Below are 20,093 nucleotides of genomic sequence, written 5' to 3' on the forward strand. Positions count from 1 at the left end.
TTTTGAAAAAAATAAAAAGGTACGATACTTTACGGACAGACCTCGTACTTGTAACAATACAATAAAATAAGAAAATGAGATAGAAATAGAATATATATATATATATATATATATATATATACTCAACAAAAATATAAACGCAACACTTTTGGTTTTGCTCCCATTTTGTATGAGATGAACTCAAAGATCTAAAACTTTTTCCACATACACAATATCACCATTTCCCTCAAATATTGTTCACAAACCAGTCGAAATCTGTGATAGTGAGCACTTCTCCTTTGCTGAGATAATCCATCCCACCTCACAGGTGTGCCATACGAAGATACTGATTAGACACCATGATTAGTGCACAGGTGTGCCTTAGACTGCCCACAATAAAAGGCCACTCTGAAAGGTGCAGTTTTGTTTTACTGGGGGGGGATACCAGTCAGTATCTGGTGGGACCACCATTTGCCTCATGCAGTGCAACACATCTCCTTCGCATCATCCGTGAAGAGAACACCTCTCCAACGTGCCAAATGCCAGCAAATGTGAGCATTTGCCCACTCAAGTCGGTTACGACGACAAACTGGAGTCAGGTCGAGACCCCGATGAGGACGACGAGCATGCAGATGAGCTTCCCTGAGATGGTTTCTGACAGTTTGTGCAGAAATTCTTTGGTTATGCAAACCGATTGTTCCAGCAGCTGTCCGAGTGGCTGGTCTCAGACGATCTTGGAGGTGAACATGCTGGATGTGGAGGTCCTGGGCTGGTGTGGTTACACATGGTCTGCAGTTGTGAGGCTGGTTGGATGTACTGCCAAATTCTCTGAAACGCCTTTGGAGACGGCTTATGGTAGAGAAATGAACATTCAATACACGAGCAACAGCTCTGGTTGACATTCCTGCTGTCAGCATGCCAATTGCACGCCCCCTCAAATCTTGCGACATCTGTGGCATTGTGCTGTGTGATAAAACTGCACCTTTCAGAGTGGCCTTTTATTGTGGGCAGTCTAAGGCACACCTGTGCACTAATCATGGTGTCTAATCAGCATCTTCGTATGGCACACCTGTGAGGTGGGATGGATTATCTCAGCAAAGGAGAAGTGCTCACTATCACAGATTTAAACTGGTTTGTGAACAATATTTGAGGGAAATGGTGATATTGTGTATGTGGAAAAAGTTTTAGATCTTTGAGTTCATCTCATACAAAATGGGAGCAAAACCAAAAGTGTTGCGTTTATATTTTTGTTGAGTGTATATATATATATATATATATAGTGAGGAAAATAAGTATTTGAACACCCTGCGATTTTGCAAGTTCTCCCACTTAGAAATCACGGAGGGGTCTGAAATTTTCATCTTAGGTGCATGTCCACTGTGAGAGACATATTCAAAAAAAAAAAAGAAAAAAAATACAGAAATCACAGTGTATGATTTTTTAAATAATTTATTTGTATGTTACTGCTGCAAAAAAGTATTTGAACACCTACCAACCAGCAAGAATTCTGGCTCACACAGACCTGTTAATTTATCTTTAAGAAGCCCTCTTATTCTGCACTCTTTACCTGTATTAATTGCACCTGTTTGAACTTGGTACCAGAGCCCATGCTGTGCGTGGAGGTGAGCACGACTATCTCTAGTCAATATCTCTCAACCTCCCGCACAAGCTCAGGCTCCTTGCCCCCCAGTGAGGTGACATTCCACGTCCCAACAGCCAGGGGCTGTGAGCATGGACCGGGCCGCTGGGCCACCCGCCCTCGACCGCCACCCAATCCTCTCTGCACCCGACCCCCATGGCCCCCTCTGCAGGTGGTGAACCCACAGGAGGGCGGGCCCACGTAGCTCCTTCGTGCTGAGCCCGGCCGGCCCCCATGGGCTAAGGCCCGACCACCAGGTGCTTGCGCGCGAGCCCCAACCTCAGGCCTGGCTCCAGGGTGGGACCCCGGCTCCGCCATACCGGGCGACGTCTCGGTCCTTGATCTTTCACTGGTCATGGAGGTTCTGAGCTGCCCTTAGTCTGACAACTAGACAACTAATACTTTCTGTAAAATTATTTTTTGAAATAATCTTACCATTTTCAAGTATTTCGAACTTTAGGTCCACAGTGGTCACTGGATTCATGATGTCAAGTGCTGCTGGAATAATGTTCACTGATGTAATCAGAGCTCTCAGGTCTCCTCATTCGGAGTGAGACTCGCACTTTAACATGGTCCTGTCAGGTCTCACGCACTCGGCATGAGACTCAATATGTTGTCACACTCTCATGCTAATGCGTGACATTCCACCAAAATAACCTGCAAGACAAGATTTAGTGGTAAATAACTCCTTGAGCGTATCTCAACTTGAGAGCTCTGTGTAAATAAACCTCTTTAACAGAACATTAACTCATCCATTTTTAAAGTGAAAGAGGGAGGCCTACTTATGGAGAGCACTGTCTATGCCTGACTCAAAGTCGATGGTGGTGTCCTGGGCCACGTTCAGGCTGATGGTCTTCTCCTCAGCCTCTGTGAGGCCTTGTGTAGGGCCACCACCAGTACCAGTGTTGCTGTCTGTCTTTTTCCCCCTGCACATATAAAAATGATGCTTAATTAAAACTTTATTATTTGCTTTATTTGTAAAGCAAATAATGCATTGTTGCTTCATTACAATTTAAAAGAAACAATTATTAAATTAATTGATTTTTTTTTTTAAGTTTTAACAAGAAAATAATTATTCAAAGAACCATATTCACAGAGATACTAAATAGTTCAGAGATAGACCAGGCACCTAAGTGGCTCTACTCTACTCTTTTCTACTCTCCTATTTTACTCTTCCTTTTTAGATATTTAGATATACCTTTGTATACTGGCATAGTTCCACGTTAGAACTGGAATATAATATATACCTTACTGAATTTTCATGAGAAGCTGATATTCAAATAGGACTGATAAATAGCAAATTAATGCTTACCTGATTGCAGAATGTCTTTATATTTTCTCCTGACTTCTTCGCAGGAGTGGACAGCATTTATATTGAACCTGTAACTATAGACCATAAAATCATTTTAAAAATTGTTTTTAATGCACCGCGAGGCGGGGCATATCCGTCCGTCCGTTTGTCCATCTGTCCGGCCGCAATTCGTTCGCCGCAATGTAGCTTGGCACCTATTGCTCACAGAAACTTCATATTTGGTGGGTACATTCTTTGGAGGAGTACTTCGCATGTGTTCAGGGGGTGTAGGGGGCTCTGGATAGAGGTAGTACCTTTGGCGTTCGGCATGCTGCACTCTACTGGTAGGGTGGACTGGCGTCACTGGTCCTCATCCACCTCCTAATCTCTCACGTGTTGACTCCAAGCGTCACACCCCGGTACACCGCTTCAGCTGGCGGGCTAAACCATGTGAGGGGGTGGTTTACACTCTAGGCGGAAGAACTGCAACAAGTAGTCAACGGCTAGGGGGCGGAGGAGATCATTATATTTTCAGATCCAACTAGCCCAGCAGATTAAAGGGGATAGAGAATCAAAATCATCTTTTTCATGTTTTTGGTGTTAGTTCAGAGTCTCCCCGCTGTGGGGAATACACACGAAGCGTCAGCAAGTTTCAGAACCTCTATTTCAAGTATTTCTCCTTTTTTGAATTGCCCCTAGAAAACAGGCCAATCCGTTTTTGAGAGAAAAGTTACGTCACTTTTTCACCAATAGCCCCCCCACACACACACCCACACCCACCCCCTTTCACACACGCCCCTTCAAAATTAATTATTCATAAGGTTGTGCCCACCCATTCCTACCACTGGAAGAGGAGCAATGGCGAGCTACAGGTGTGCCTTCCCAGGCTGTCATAGCGGACTACGATCTTTACATATTCTTCCCACGGAAAGCAGTGTACGCGATCAGTGGCTTTTATTCATTTTTAACCGCATCCCCAGTACATACAACCGCAGACTATTTCTTTGCTCTGCGCATTTCACGGAGGACTGTTTCACAAACCTTGCACAATTTCGAGCTGGTTTCAGTCGGCATTTAATACTCAGTAGAGGGTCAGTTCCGACTTTGCGACAAAATCAACCCCAGCCATCAGTACAGCCTGTAAGTATCACATTTTCTTTTGTTTTAAATTTATTTTGGATCGTTTTTTTTTTTAATTATCATTATTATTTTGTGACTGGACTTTATATCACAGCCTCTGGCTGACTTCATGTTGGTGGGCGAGGAACAAGATTTATCACTCAACAGCAATGTTGAAACGTGATCTGTTAAATAAGTTAGTGAAGATTACTCTCGTCTCGTTTTCACTACAACGCGCTCAACTTTTGTTCAGAATCAGCTTTTTATCACTGGTAACGACGCAGATTTCCTCTCACTCAAACCCGCAGCTTCACAGTGCTTTAAACCGTCGTCCACAGACTTCAATAGCGACACAAGTGCAGCAAAACGAGACGAGTCATTGGATAAATGTTGGGCTTTGTCCTGCCCATCGGAGGCTCGGCGTGTCTGGGGGTCTATGGGGCAGTGGGCTGGCCTTGGCTGGCCCGGACGCCCAGCTTCTGCATGATGATTGGATGATCTGTCTGAGGCTGAATCCATTTTTGATTGACAGCGAAATGAGCGAATCAGCGATCATTTTCATTCTGTTCTGAGTTGAACCGGAGACTTTCCTAATCCTCTTAGCGGCATTTTCAGTGAGAGCAAGGGCAGCCAATCAAACAACGGCAACCGATCAGCACCAACACCTACGTGCATTTCATAATGAGGCTGCCAAATAAGCTCCGAAACGACGCCATTAAAAGCAAACGAGGCATTCTAAACCCAGCATAGTAACATAGCTGTTTCAGAGAGCCTTTTAGGAAGGTTCTGAGCCATTACAGACCCAACCAATTTTTTTTGGGCTACATATCACATCACAGAACAAGGATTAATGCCCCATTCAACCTCTATCACCTTTAAGTCTATATATGGAAAAATCTTTCAGTTGGTGATGCAAGCATCAAACTTGGTACATATATTTTCCAAACACAGTTGAATAAATAAAGCACGTTAGACATCCAAACAAATCAATATGGCGGCCATTTTTCAAGATGGCGGCAACCTACACCAAAATATTGCATATTCCTACCTCGAATGCTTGTAAAAACTGATCTGCGGTTTATATTGTGGAATTTATGCCTTTTTTGTCTTCCAAACATGATGGGAGATATTTGTGAATAGTTACGTTATGAAATCCCGGCCATTTTTTAAAAAATGGCGCCCAATAGTTGATAGTCCTCTTTCAGTTCCAACTTTACAGCTTCAGCCAAAATATGAATGGTTACAAAAGGTCAGTCTCATTGAATCCGTAAATGAGCATGAAGTCAATGTAACATGGTCATCACATCATGCATCTGAAAGCAGAAGCCCACCTTTTGAAGTTAGCATAACATCTTTGTTACCATTACTCAGGGACCAAGCACACTCCGTTGCCACAATCAGGAAAGTGGTTGGACTGGTGCTCTTGTAGAATCTGGGGTAACAACGCCTGGTACAGCCAAATCTTTTTTATCTGCTTCCAGTGTTACTCGAACACGCCAAATACACCAGGTCACGTCTTGCTGTTTATATAAACTTCTAAATGAGGCCTATGAAAATTACACCACAGAGGGAAAGGAGAGCAGTCTTTCCAAAGAAGACTGGGCAAAGAAACGTGAAGCGGAGAGTCCACAGTTTCAGTTTTGGAATTTGATCCTGCGTATGGAGTTGGTCATATTTTTGCTGATTCGTTTTGTTCGAGAGGCAGACTTTATGCTTTACCGATAGTCTCTGCTAGAGTTGATACCATATTTCTTTGCCAACAACAATGTTAATTACGCGAGATGGCTTCCAATCCACTTGAAAGATATGATTTGTTTGGAGGAAATAAACCCTCGAATGGCAGCTGAATTCAGAAGCGGAAAATTCGTGGTTCACAAATCAAGTCGTGCATTTTCTGCTTTGCCAATAGATCAGGCGCATGAGCAATCAATGCTGTGATCAAAGGTGATGGGGGTGCAATAGGAATAACAGAGGATCTGTCTGCTCTGAGAAGATGGGTGGTCGCAGGTCCAGAGGTCAGCTTTCTGGTAGGACAATATAAAACATTGTGTGGGGTGAAAGATGCCAACGAAGATGTTGTGTGGGCCGCTGGAGAGGAGGTACTGCTGGCCCACCACCACAAGATGGCGCCCTGCTTGAAGTGCGGGCTTCAAGCACCATATTGTTATTGTCTGTACGTCGTTGTGCGATTCACAACATTAAATTGTTACTTTTGGCTTATCCATTGTCCGTTCATTACCGCCCCCTGTTGTGGGTCCGTGTCACGTCACTTTCACAGCAGGATTTCTCGGCCAGCGTCATGGATCCCGAGGGGCGTCAACCATCGCTTGAACAGCCAATGGAAGAGTGAGGTGCACAGGCGCCAGCAGGAGGTGTGTTGGGTGAGCTGCAGCACATCTTAACCGCCTTTACCGCTCGGTTGGACTTAGTTACCGAGCAGAGCAGTGTTCTCAATCGTAGGATAGAGGCTCTCACCGCCCAGATGGAAGCGCGTGCTCAGGGCGCTGCTGCAGCACCTCCTCCTGCTGACCGTGTGCCAGAAACAGACATTCCGCTGGTCATTCAACGAACCCCCCCACCGTCCCCTGAAGCATACATAAGCCCTCCGGAGCCGTACGGAGGCTGTGTGGAGACGTGCGCGGACTTCTTGATGCAGTGCTCGCTCGTCTTTTCACAGCGTTCCGTCATGTACGCATCAGATGCTAGTCGGGTGGCTTATGTTATAAATTTGCTTCGAGGAGAGGCACGCGCCTGGGCTACGGCGCTTTGGGAGCAGAATTCACGGCTCCTAACGGTTTATACTGAGTTTGTGAGGGAGTTCCGACAGGTGTTCGACCACCCTCATAGAGGCGAGACCGCTTCAAGTGTGCTGCTGTCGATACGGCAGGGGCGTCGGAGCGCAGCGAAGTATGCAGTCGACTTCCGCATCGCGGCAGCGCGAGCCGGCTGGAATGCTGTTGCGCTCTGCGCCGCCTTTGTAAACGGACTGCCTCTGGACCGAGCTGTCAGACCCCCCTGAAACCATCATCCCCGAGTCCACTGTCATGGCCGCCCTTACCTGGGACGTGGAGAAGACCGTCCGGGAGGCCCTGACACGGAGCCCGGACCCAGGGACCGGTCCGAAGAACAAACTGTACGTCCCACCAGAGGCCAGGGCTGCGGTCCTTGACTTCTGTCACGGTTCCAAGCTCTCCTGTCACCCAGGGGTGCGAAGGACCGTGGCAGTGGTCCGGCAGCACTTCTGGTGGGCGTCTATGGAAGCCGACATCCGGGAGTATGTCCAGGCCTGCGCCACCTGTGCCAGGGGCAAAGCCGACCACCACAAGGCCCAAGGCCTCCTCCAGCCTCTGCCTGTGCCTCGTCGCCCCTGGTCTCATATCGGCCTGGACTTTGTCACGGGCCTCCCGCCATCCCAGGGAAACACCACCATCTTAACGATAGTGGACCGGTTCTCCAAGGCGGCCCACTTTGTGGCCCTCCCGAAGCTCCCGACGGCCCAGGAGACTGCAGACCTCCTGGTCCACCACGTCGTGCGTCTGCATGGGATTCCATCAGACACTGTCTCGGATCGTGGTCCTCAGTTCTCCTCCCAGGTCTGGCGGAGTTTCTGTAGGGAACTGGGGGCCACCGTCAGTCTCTCGTCTGGGTACCACCCCCAGATGAACGGGCAGGCAGAGCGGACTAACCAGGAACTGGAGCAGGCCCTCCGTTGCGTGACCTCCGCGCACCCGACGGCCTGGAGTGACCATCTGGCCTGGATCGAGTACGCTCATAACAGCCAAGTCTCGTCTGCCACCGGCCTCTCCCCATTTGAAGTGTGTTTTGGGTACCAGCCCCCATTGTTCCCGCTAGTGGAAGGAGAGGTCGGGGTGCCCTCAGTCCAGGCCCATCTGAGAAGGTGCCGTCGGGTGTGGCGTACCGCCCGCTCTGCCCTGCTCAAAGCCCGGACGAGGGCCAAGAACCATGCAGACCGCCTGCGTGCCCCGGCCCCTGCGTATCAGCCTGGGCAGGAGGTTTGGCTTTCCACAAAGGACATTCCCCTGCAAGTGGAATCCCAAACGTTGAAGGACAGATACATTGGACCTTTCCCCATCCTCAAAGTCCTCAGTCCAGCCACAGTGAAGCTGAAGCTGCTAGCTTCACTGCAGATCCACCCGGTTTTCCATGTGTCACACATCAAACCTCACCACGTTTCGCCCCTCTGTACCCCCGGACCGGCGCCGCCTCCTGCCCGGATCATCGACGGGGAGCCGTCTTGGACCGTGCGCCGGCTCCTGGATGTCCGTCGGAAGGGCCGGGGGTTCCAGTATTTGGTGGACTGGGAGGGGTATGGACCCGAAGAACGCTCCTGGGTGAAGAGGAGCTCCCTCCTGGCCGACTTCTACCGGCGGCACCCGGACAAGCCTGGTCGAGCGCCAGGAGGCACCCGTTGAGGGGGGGTCCTGTTGTGTGGGCCGCTGAAGAGGAGGTACTGCTGGCCCACCACCACAAGATGGCGCCCTGCTTGAAGTGCGGGCTTCAAGCACGAGAGGGCATCGGAGCAACCAGGAGTGACAGCTGTCACTCATCATCCGTACCAGCTGTCACTCATCCACTACTCATCACCACAACCATAAAGGCCAGACTGCAACTCCACCTCCCCGCCGAGAAATCAGCTACCATTCAGGTAATTTCTCTGTTGACTCAAACCGTTGAGTGATAATCTGAACTTCTTTTGCAGCTGTTATCCTGTGGTGTGTCCTTATCTGTGGGATTGGCGTTTGGTGTGACAGCGACGGCTTCGCCTCACACCCCAAACCAGATAAGTGGTTTAAACAGGAGCTGCACGAGTGTGTGATTGGAGGTGGAGGTTCTCCCTCCTTTACTGAACACTGACTGTGGGATTACTGAGTGTGCAAACTCACACTCATCAGGACTGTCTCTGTTTTCTGCCAGCAGTACCGGGTCTGACTGCTGAAGACAGCGGCCACCTGGGGCGCAGGGCTTGGCGGCTCCGGTGTTCTTCAGCTCCGTTGGTGGTGGAAGCTGTGTGGGGATCCAGCTCTTCTCTCGCCAGGCGTCTTCTATCGTTGAGCCTGCCCACACGTCACCTGGTGTATGATTGACAGTCCACCATATTGTTATTGTCTGTACGTCGTTGTGCGATTCACAACATTAAATTGTTACTTTTGGCTTATCCATTGTCCGTTCATTAACGCCCCCTGTTGTGGGTCCGTGTCACGTCACTTTCACAACAGAAGAGGTTCAGCACCATGAGCAGAACGTACATGCCCAGAAAACATTCATAGAAAGAGTACAGAAGCTTCACTCTGTTATGAAGGAGATGGGAAATCCAGTATTGACGAGTTTCTAAAAGGTTTTGAAGAGGGACAAGACTGTAAGTTTTATCATCCAATAAAGAGGAACAATATTGATTTCTTTCGTCAAAAGCCAGAAGCATCCGCAAAAGAATATTAAAGATGACTGTCAGTTGTTTTCTAAATTGTTTATTTCATGCCAGTCACGAGAGTGCGATTTAAACGATTTTTTCAAGCATGAAAATCAATCTTCATCGACATCTCTTAGTGACAATGGCAGACTGTATCCAAGTCAAAAATCTCAACTGGCACAGATTCTTGAGGACAAAGTCACACTTGCAGAGAAACAACCTAGTGCTGAAGTAATAATTATCGATGGGTCAGCTTTAGTCAATTCCATCCATCCAAAGATTTCCAAGACCTTTGAAGAGTATGCTACTCTGGAGTTTGTTCCAAAAGTTCATTCCTACTGCTCAAAATGTTCTAGAATCGATCTGGTTGGCGCTGATAAATTGAACGGTTTGTTGTTCTTCCATGGATGATGTTGTCTCCGCCTTTCGAGGTAAGGAAAAGAAAACTGCATGGCAGACATGGGATGTTTGTCCCGATGTTACAGATGTATTCTCAAAGCTTAGCAAGTATCCACCAGTGATAAGCGAACACGATCAGAATGTATTGGAAAAGTTTGTGATTATGATGTATGATAGATCAAGTCCGACTGCAAGTATTGATGATGCAAGACTCGAATTGTTTGCTCGGAAGCAGAGGTCCTATGAGTCTATTCCTCCAACCCGCGGAGCACTGATTGACCATACAAAGCGTGTGGTTTATCAAGCAGGATGTATCTGGGGTCAAGCCTCAATCTGCAATATGGAAAGAGAAAGTCCTGGCGATTGGGGCTGGAAGAAAAATGATGAAATGTGGATGATTATTTGGACAAAATTGCCACCAATTGCTGAAAGCTGCCAACAATTGACAAAATGTGGATGTAAAACTGAGTGTCATGGCAGGTGCAAATGCTTTCGGCTGACACTGCCCTGCACCGCACTATGCTCATGTAATTGTGATAATTGAATTGTTTGAAAGGTGATTAGGATATAATTGTACATACTGTAATTAATATTACCTTTTTGTTGTTTTGACCCTGTTTTGGTGTCCATTTCTATGCATTTTTACACGTTTCATGTGCGATTTTCAGTTGCACCATCAGTTTTTCTAATTCAAGAATACCGTATGGCTGCCATCTTGAAAAATGGCGGCCATTTCTAGATTTTGAGTGGCAAACGTGGTTTTTTGATAAAATAGTGCCTAAGGATGTTTCTTGCCAAATTTCATGCTTGCATCACCTACTGAAAGATTTTTAGGGTAATCTGCTGGGCTAAATGGCGAAGTGTGGGGGAGTAAACCTTCCAAATCAGGAGTGGAGCCCCGAAGGCGGACCAGCGTGCAGTGCTAGCTGACTCCGGCAATGCCTGCAGCCGACCTGGTGCCAAATGTACTGCTTTGCTTTCCTTTGGACCACATCAGCGAGGCCAAGAGGGGGGTCTTTGCGACTGGGCAGCCCAGGACCTCCATATACTTTGCCCAGGCTTGCGCCCTGGAGAGGTCACTCCAGTGCCGCTGTTCCAGCAATAGAACCAACACGGGAGACGGCAGTTACGAGTTATAAGTCTAGAGCGTATTGGCGTGAGCTCGGACGCTACGGGTTGTCTCCGACAGTGGGAGAGATCATCGCAGTGCCACTGGTCAGCTATCGCCCGCCTCAAGCTGGATAGCCCCTGGCCAATAAGGTGCTGACCCGTCACGGTCTGCCTGCTTCAATGGGTGCTTGGAGCTCAAGACAAAAACCAAAGAGCAGACTGTAAACCCTGCACCAGGCAAAACACGAAGAAAGTCAAGAAAGCCGCCAGTGCTGAGACTGGAAACCTGGAATGTTAGGACTATGTGTCCTGGCCTCTCCGACAACCTACAACAGGTTGATGATGCGAGAAAGACAGCCGTCATCAACCGCGAGCTCAAGAGGCTCAACATTGATATTGCGGCCTTGCAAGAGACCAGGATTGCATCCAGCGGCAGCATCAGAGAACAGGACTACACATTCTTGTGGCGAGGCAAGAAACCTGAGGGGCCACGCATACAAGGCATTGGACTGGCAGTGAAGAACAGCCTGCTGACCGCAGTTGAACCGCCCTCCCAAGGTACTCCAAGAATTCTCTCCCTCCACCTCTCCAGCTCATCGGGCCCAGTGAACATCTTGAGTGTCTATGCTCCCACTCTCAACTCCAGTGCCAAGGTGAGGGACGAGTTTTACGAGGAGCTGGAGACCATCATCAGGGTGATCCCTGCCACAGAGTGCCTGTACCTACTCGGGGACTTCAACGCCCGGATTGGAGCCGACCATGACTCCTGGCCTTTGGTGTCAGCAAGCTGAACGAAAACGGGCAGAGACTACTTGAGTTGTGCTCCTTCCATGTCCTGTGCATCACAAACACTTTCTTTCACTCGTGCCCCAGCACAGAGTGTCCTGGCGCCACCCCAGATCCCGCCACTGGCACCAGCTGGATCACGTCATTACCAGGAGAGACTCACTAAACTGTGTTCGCTACACCCGCAGCTACCACAGCGCTGACTGCAACACCGACCATACACTGGTCGCAGCCAAAGTCCGCCTCCAACCCAAGCGGATCCACAACTCCAAGCAGAAAGGGCACCTCGTATAAACACAGCCTTCACCTCTGTTCCTGACGCCTGCGCGCGCTTCGCAACTTCACTCCAGGAGGCCCTCAAAGACTGTCCAACCAACACAGCAGACGTGAGATGGGGACACATCCGTGAGGCCATCTACAACTCTGCCATGGACACCTTCGGCAGGCGGGAGAAGAAGAACCCAGATTGGCTTGAGGCAGAGATCACTGAACTAGAGCCAGCAATCTCTGCTAAACGCGAGGCACTGCTTGAGTACAAGAGACCCCTCTGAGAAGACACTTGCTGCACTTAGAAAGGCCAGAAGTGACACCCAGAGGATCGCCCGATGCTGTGCCAATGACTACTGGCTGAACCTACGCCGCGGCATCCAACTCTCCGCCGACTGCGGCAACATCCGTGGGATGTACGAGGGACTGAAGAAGGCATTTGGTCCAAGCGCAGTCAAGATCGCACCGCTGAAGTCTGCCTCAGGAGATATCATCACAGACCGCGGCAAACAGATGGAGAGATGGGCGGAGCACTACCAGCAACTGTACTCACGGGAGAACATCGTCACAGATACAGCAGTCAAGCGCATCACCCCCCTGCCAGTCATGGATGAACTTGACGCCCCACCCTCTTTTGAGGAACTCAGCAAAGCCATCGACACCCTCGCCAGTGGCAAAGCTCCAGGTAGCGATGGCATTCCACCTGAAGTCATCAAGGCCGGCAAAAAGACTGTTCTCCTCAACCACCTCCACGAACTTCTGCTCCAGTGCTGGGAGGAAGTAGTAAGTAAGTAAGTTTTATTTATATAGCACCTTTCAAGATAGAAATCACAAAGTGCTTCACATAAGAACAAAGAAATTCAAAGCAGCAGAAACAGAGAACCATAAAACTAGGTAAAAGCCAACCTATACAAAAGGGTCTTTAGCTTCACTTTAAAAGTTTCAACAGAGTCCATGGAGCGTAGGTCCAAAGGCAGTGCATTCCACATTTTAGGTGCCACCACCTCGAAAGCACAGTCTCCCCTGGTCTTCAGTCTTGTCCTAGGCACAACCAATAGGCCCAGGTCTGAAGACCTCAGAGACCTGCTTGTCACATATGGATGTAATAGCTCGGTGTTATAAGATGGCATTTGACCATGCGGAGCTCTAAAAGTCAGTACTAGAATTTTAAATTGGACTCTGAAATGGATGGGGAGCCAGTGCAAGGAGGAGAGGATTGGGGTTATATGTGACCTCTTTGATGACCTCGTCAGCAGCCTTGCAGCCGCATTGTGAACCGTTTGTAAGCGGTCCAAAGAGGACTTGCTAAGGCTAAAAAATAGTGAGTTACAGTAATCCAGACGTGAGGACACAAATGCATGAATGATCATCTCCAACTCCGCCCGAGACACAATGCTGCGCAGATGGGCAATATTATGCAAATGGAAAAACAAGACTGTGCCAGGCGGGTAACATACGTGTCAAAATTGAGGGAGTGATCGAACTTAATACACAAGTTCCTCACTGCTGAGTGAACAAAAGGGGCCAGAGAACCAAGATTCCCAACCACAGTGGGAACAAACTTGTCAGGGGCACAAACAAGGACCTCAGTTTTTGCTATATTTAAAGACAAATAATTGCCCGCCATCCAGCCACCAATAACCTCAACACAGCTCTGAAAAGCAAATACCCTAGAGACCGTTTGAGGAGAGAATGAAATATACAGCTGGATGTCATCCGCAGTGGTAGGAGACATCTTTAAAACTGCTCAAGACATGACCAAGTGGGAGCAAATATAGAGCAAACAATATAGGTCCCAGAACAGAACCTTGAGGCACACCAAAGGATAGCATCACAGAGGAGGACATAAATTTACCAGTAGCAACAGCGAAAGTCCTGTGTGAAAGCTAAGATAAAAACCAGTCCAGAGCAGACCCACAAAATGCCCACCCAAGTCCTTAGTCTCTCAACTAAAACTCCATGATCCACCGTGTCAAAAGCTGCAGAGAGATCTAAAAGGACAAGTACAGAATATTCACCTGCATCTCTGCGCATTAAAATATCGTTTGAAACTCTGAGAAGGGCAGTTTCTGTAGAGTGCAAGTGACGGAACCCAGACTGGAATTTATCAAGAATATTATGTTCAGCTAAAACCTCATTAAGCTGTTTGGCCACCACTTTCTCTAAGACTTTGGAAATAAAAGGCAACTTTGAAATTGGTCTAAAATTTTGAAGGAGTGAAGTATCAGCATTAGGCTTTTTTAAAAGAGGGTGAATAATTGCCTGTTTAAAATACTGAGGGACATAGCCGGAAAGCAGTGATCTGTTTATTATCAATAAAACAACCGGGCCAATAGAATGGAAGACCTTTTTAAAGAAGGAGGTAGGGACGATATCAGGTGGGCAGGAGGAAGGTTTTAATCTGTCCACCAGACCAGTGAGCTCTTTCAGTGATATGGATTTAAAACTGTCCAGAACTGATGGCCGGGTAAGATAGGGAACAGAAGAAGAAAGAGAGGGATTAATGTTTGCCCTGATATCACAAATTTTGCTGATAAAAAAGGACAAAAAATTGTCAGTCTTCATTTGACTGAATGATAGCAGCAGGAGATGCAGGTGTAACAATGTCTCTGATTGTGTCAAACAAAATTTTTGGATTCCGTCGGCTGTTAGGAATTAAAGTGGAAAAATAAGCAGCCCTCGCATCTTTCACCATATTATTAAAAGAGATTAAAAGCTCCTTTAAATGAAGGAGGTGGACCTGGAGCTTTGTAGATTTCCACAACTGCTCCACTTTCCGACATGATCTCTTAACACTACGAATAGTCATTCATCCAGGGGGAGGAGTTATTCAGAGGGGCGTGTCTGGTTTTAAAAGGAGCCACTCTGTCCAAAATTGAGAGACAATGATGATTGAAAGAATTAACTAAAATCAATCAATTCAATCAATTTTATTTATATAGCGCCAAATCACAACAAACAGTTGCCCCAAGGCGCTTTATATTGTAAGGCAAGGCCATACAATATAATAAATTATATTATTATATTATAATATAATAATATTATATTATTATATGTTGATATAAAATATCAACATCATCTAAACTAAACAACTCATCAAGGTTAAAAGCAGCAGAAAATACATCTGCAGTAAAATGAATAAAAATGCGAGAGCAGATCACAGGAGGAGCAGACAGACAATCCAGATTAAGAGACAAATTAAAGAGAATACAAACATGATCAGAAATAAAAAAATCCTCAGAATAAATAGACTCAATATTAAGACCCAGAGTAAAAACAAGATCTAAAACATGACCTTTGCTGTGTGTGGGGCCAGACACGTGTTGGATCAAGTTGAAAGATTCCATCAGACTGATGAATTTAGCAGCAGATTTATCTGAAGCATCATCAACATGGAAATTAAAATCACCAACAATTAAAAGTCTGGACAGCTTGAGAGTTGTAGATAAAAAGTCACTAAACTCCTTGAGGAAGGAAGTGATTGACCAGGTGGACGATATATTAAAACACAATAAAAAGGATTAGTTCTCCCAACTTTTAAAATCAGTGATTCAAATGATGGAAACGATTCTCACACGTCGACACACAAAGCTGCTCCTACAGACCGCAGCAAGTCCACACAAACTCGGTGAGCTGAAGAATTGGAAATTTTTGGGACAGAGTTCAATGAGGGGGGCGAGTTCCATCTCCTTCTGCCAGGTTTCAGTTAGAAACAAAAATTCCAGGTCCTTGGACCGAATATAATCATTCAAAATGAAAGTGTTATTAGTAACGGAGCACGTATTTAACAGCACCATCCTGAGAGGAGCTGTAGCTGGATTCTCCACAGCGGACTGCCGGGGTACGGCACACAGGACCCGCGGAGACGAACCACTTCGCCTGCGGGTTTCACACACCAGCGGGGGGGCCACCACAGCCGCGGGAAAATCAGGAAACACCTGACGGAGACAGCAGGGCCGCCGGTGATGATCCAGCGAGGGAGATGGGCCATACGTCCACACGTCCAGGAAAGCAAGTTGATCAAACGGGATCGACGACATTTTCCCACAACTCCGCGTTTCCAGAGCAGCCTCAGCCTCACCTGCACACCAGCTCTTCTCCCCTTCCTTCGTCTGCGTCCGCGGGAGCTCCTATGGAGCTGACTGGCGCTAGCATTGCCGGCTAATGGCACAAATGGAGGCCACCGAAAGAGCTCATCACCAAAAGAAGACAAGAATGAAGCCCCATAGTTCTCCATAGAAGCTCGGATATTGAGCAGAGCCTGATGGTCATACACCCAGCGAGCAGCAAGACCATCGTAGACCAGCAGGATGACAATCAACAACACACACACAACAGGTACACTGACAGCACCGACGGCGAGGCCAAACACAGGCGCCATCTTCAGGTCAGCTGTTTTCGGTCAAGGGTCAGTCCCACAGGACATGCATGACGCCAACATCACAACGCTGTACAAAAACAAAGGAGACCGCAGTGACTTTAATAACTACCGCAGTATCTCCCTGCTCAGCATCGTCGGCAAGGTCTTCGCACGTGTGGTCCTGGATAGACGTGTTTACCCAGAGGTGCAATGCGGCTTCAGAGCAGGAAGGTTGACTGTAGACATGATATTTTCACTACGACAGCTGCAGGAGAAGTGCCGTGAGCAAAGACAACCACTCTACCTCGCCTTCATTGATCTGACAAAGGCGTTCGAACTGGTCAGCAGGAGTGGCCTCTTCACACTAATACAAAGGATTGGATGCCCCCCCAAGCTTCTGAGGATGATAGTCTCCTTCCACCAAGACATGAGAGGTACTGTCAAGTATGACGGCTCATCTTCAGAACCCTTCCCCATCCTCAGCGGCGTGAAACAAGGATGTGTCCTTGCCCCGACGCTCTTCGGCACCTTCTTCTCTCTCCTGTTGCAAAACGCCTTCGACCAGAGTGAAGACGGCATTTACATCCACACTCGGAGTGACGGGAGCCTCTTCAGTCTGGCCCGCCTGCGTGCCAAGACCAAAGTCCGCAAGGTCCTCCTCAGGGAGATGCTGTTTGCAGACGACGCTGTCCTGGCTGCACATTCTGAGGAAGCCCTTCAGCAACTCATAGATCACTTCGCTCACGCATGTGATGAGTTTGGACTAACTATAAGCCTCAAGAAAACCAACATCATGGGCCAACACGTCAGCAGCATCCCCCGCATATTAATTGGCGACCACACACTGGAAGTGGTGGAGGACTTCACCTACCTGGGCTCCACCATAACCAGCAACTTCTCACTGGACACTGAGCTGAACACTCGCATCGGCAAAGCAGCAATAGCAACGGCCCGCCTGACAAAGAGGGTGTGGAAGAACACCATGCTGACCACTAACACCAAGATGAGAGTGTATCAGGCCTGCATTCTGGGTATGCTCCTCTACAGCAGTGAGTCATGGACCCTGTACTCGTGCCAAGAGGGCAGACTGAATGCCTTCCACCTGCGCAGTATCAGAAAGATTCTGGGCATCACCTGGCAGGACCGTGTTCCTAACAAGGACGTGCTTGCCAGAGCAAAAATCCCAAGCATGTTTGCCCTCCTTTCCCTGAGACATCTACGTTGGCTCGGTCACATCGTATGCATGCAGGATGGCCGAATTCCAAAAGACATTCTGTATGGCGAGCTAGCTACTGGCACCAGACCAACTGGCAGACCGTTTCTCAGGTTTAAGGATGTCTGTAAGAGAGACCTGAAACTCGGCAACATCTGCCCCGCCGACCTCGAATCCATAGCTGCTGACCGAGATGCCTGGAGGATAACAGTGAAGAGCAGCGTTCAGCTGTGTGAGAGTAGAAGAGAGGACAAGTGGGAGGAGAAAAGACAACACAGATGACAGAATGCAGCATCAGTGGCAGTACCGGGAGAGGCTGACGCTGGATACACCTGCAGAAATTGCAACAGGACCTGCCGCTCCCAAATCGGCCTGTTCAGCCACAGCAGGCGCTGCCACTTAACCACAGACTGACTTTACCAGGCGCAAAGACTCCATTGTCTTCCGAGACAGACGGACGCCAACAACAACATTCTTTGGAGGAGTACTTCGTATGTGTTTGAAGACCGGTGACCTTGACCTACTTTTCAAGGTCACCAATGGTCACAACTGTCAAATCCTTTGCCGCAAAGTAGCCAGCACCTATTGCTTGCAGAAACTTCATATTTGGTGGGTAAATGCCTTGGAGGAGTATTGCGCATAGCTTCGAAGACCAGTGACCTTGACCTACTTTTCAAGGTCACCAACGGTCACAACTGTCAAATCCTTTGCCGCAAAGTAGCTCGGCACCTTTTGCTCGTAGAAACTTCATACTTGGTAGGTACATGCCTTGGAGGAGTACTTTGCCTGGGTTCGAAGGCCGGTGACCGACTTTTTATGGTCACTGTTTGTCACATCCTCTAAATAAATGTTATGCCAATCTCCAATTTTTCATTGTATATCCCAGTTTACATCAAACACATAAGGCTTCAACCAAATACCCACCCCATAGAAGTACATATTACTGCACTTTGCATGGAAAATAATACTGTGCGCGGGGCATTTTGTGATGAATGTCTCTAGTTATTTATAACAAGTCAGAGAAAAGGCGAAGAAAGACCTACTTATTGAGAGACGCTGCAATCTCCTCCCAAGCCCATCTTGGTAGTTGGGGCCGATGTTCCTTTGCAACATTCAAGAACACCCTAATGTCACTTGTATTCCTCTAAAAGGAAAGTTTGCTCCGCCTTGGAGAATGTAGGAGCCTTTTTACGGGAGTGCTTCTTTAGCGCAGCAGAACTGGCCATGCTTGTAGCAGACGATGACCCGGTGTCACAGACCGACAGACTCTCTTCGCCCAAAGTGATCTAAGGGAATAATGGGATTATTAACCATCAGATGACAAGAGAAAACCTCTTCAATCATTCTAGAGTCAGTTTTAAGCAGAAACAAGGCCGTATTAAACAGAAACGAGGCCGTATTAAGCAGAAACGAGGTAATAATTGGTGACACTTTGAAATGACAGAGGCGCAGTGAATGCAGCAGCTAGGAGCTCGCACTGCTGTGGCGCTCTGATGACATGCTCCATCTTTTATTATGAAATAATGCTGAATTTATATGGAAATGCTTGTTGTACAAAAGCTTCAAATATCTGTCGCTGATAGATGATGACTGGACAGTGTGTAGCAGAAAGGAGGTGATAATCGGTGAACCACGGTCGACGTTCCACAATGACGCATGAAGGTAGGATGGAAGGATTCTTAGGGGGACAGCTCTCTCTGCGCCATTGGAAGAAAACAATATGCTTGCACATTGGAGCTGTCTCTTGGCAATGGCATGCGCAAGGCCATTACGCCCGTGAAAACTGTTGACTAATGTAAGACATCTAATCTACAAGTTTAGCCATCTGTGAAATGGTGATTAGGTGGATAATGCTGAGTGAGTTACTGTAGTCAACTAAGTTTAGTAGACTGAAATATTAGATTGCTTCTGAAACAAGGCCCTGGTTTCTGCTAAATGACACCAGGAATCTATATGTAAAGTGAGGCAGAAGGCTGCTGAAGTAAGGTGGCAAGTGGAGTCTGCGGAATCATTGCCTGGTACCTCAACTTGTGAGGGCAGCAGCGGACAGGAACAGTCTGCCATGCAAAATGACAACATTAAGGGCCCCTTCACACATAGTGCTAATAAGTTCAACTCAGGGCGACTCATGACGGAACAGCTTGTATGCACGAGCCATGGAAACATTGAGCCAACAGGCAAACGTGAATGATGCTGCTGTAGATGGTTTTATGTACACAGGTACATAGTGCAAGCACTTGCGCGATGTGTAACCACATCGCACAACTGCTGTGAAACAAAAATAAAAAATACATGCCGCCCATGGGATTTGAACCTGTACTTTCCAAAAACTCTGATTGGCAGCCAGAAACTTTACCACTGACCTACCATCGCTGTCCTGTAAGAGGTGCGGGAAAATTCCTGATATCAAGATGTACATGGATGTATCTAATAGACATGTTGATGGTTTGGATGAAGTAACTAATGAAAATAACTCAGACAGAACAATCGGAGAGAAAGAGT

General features: G+C 47.6%; 1 long non-coding RNA gene across 1 annotated transcript; it reads right to left on the reverse strand.

Moving 5' to 3' along the window:
* Window positions 1-2,929: 2,929 nt before the first annotated feature.
* LOC117509286 lies at window positions 2,930-18,711 on the reverse strand. Its single transcript, XR_004560361.1, has 2 exons — window positions 18,635-18,711; window positions 2,930-2,998 (listed from the first exon to the last, which is right to left on the reverse strand). It is a non-coding gene; the product is annotated as an uncharacterized LOC117509286 (long non-coding RNA).
* Window positions 18,712-20,093: the final 1,382 nt, after the last annotated feature.

Source organism: Thalassophryne amazonica, chromosome 4 (genome assembly GCF_902500255.1).
Source record: "Thalassophryne amazonica chromosome 4, fThaAma1.1, whole genome shotgun sequence".
NCBI classification, from domain to species: domain Eukaryota; kingdom Metazoa; phylum Chordata; class Actinopteri; order Batrachoidiformes; family Batrachoididae; genus Thalassophryne; species Thalassophryne amazonica.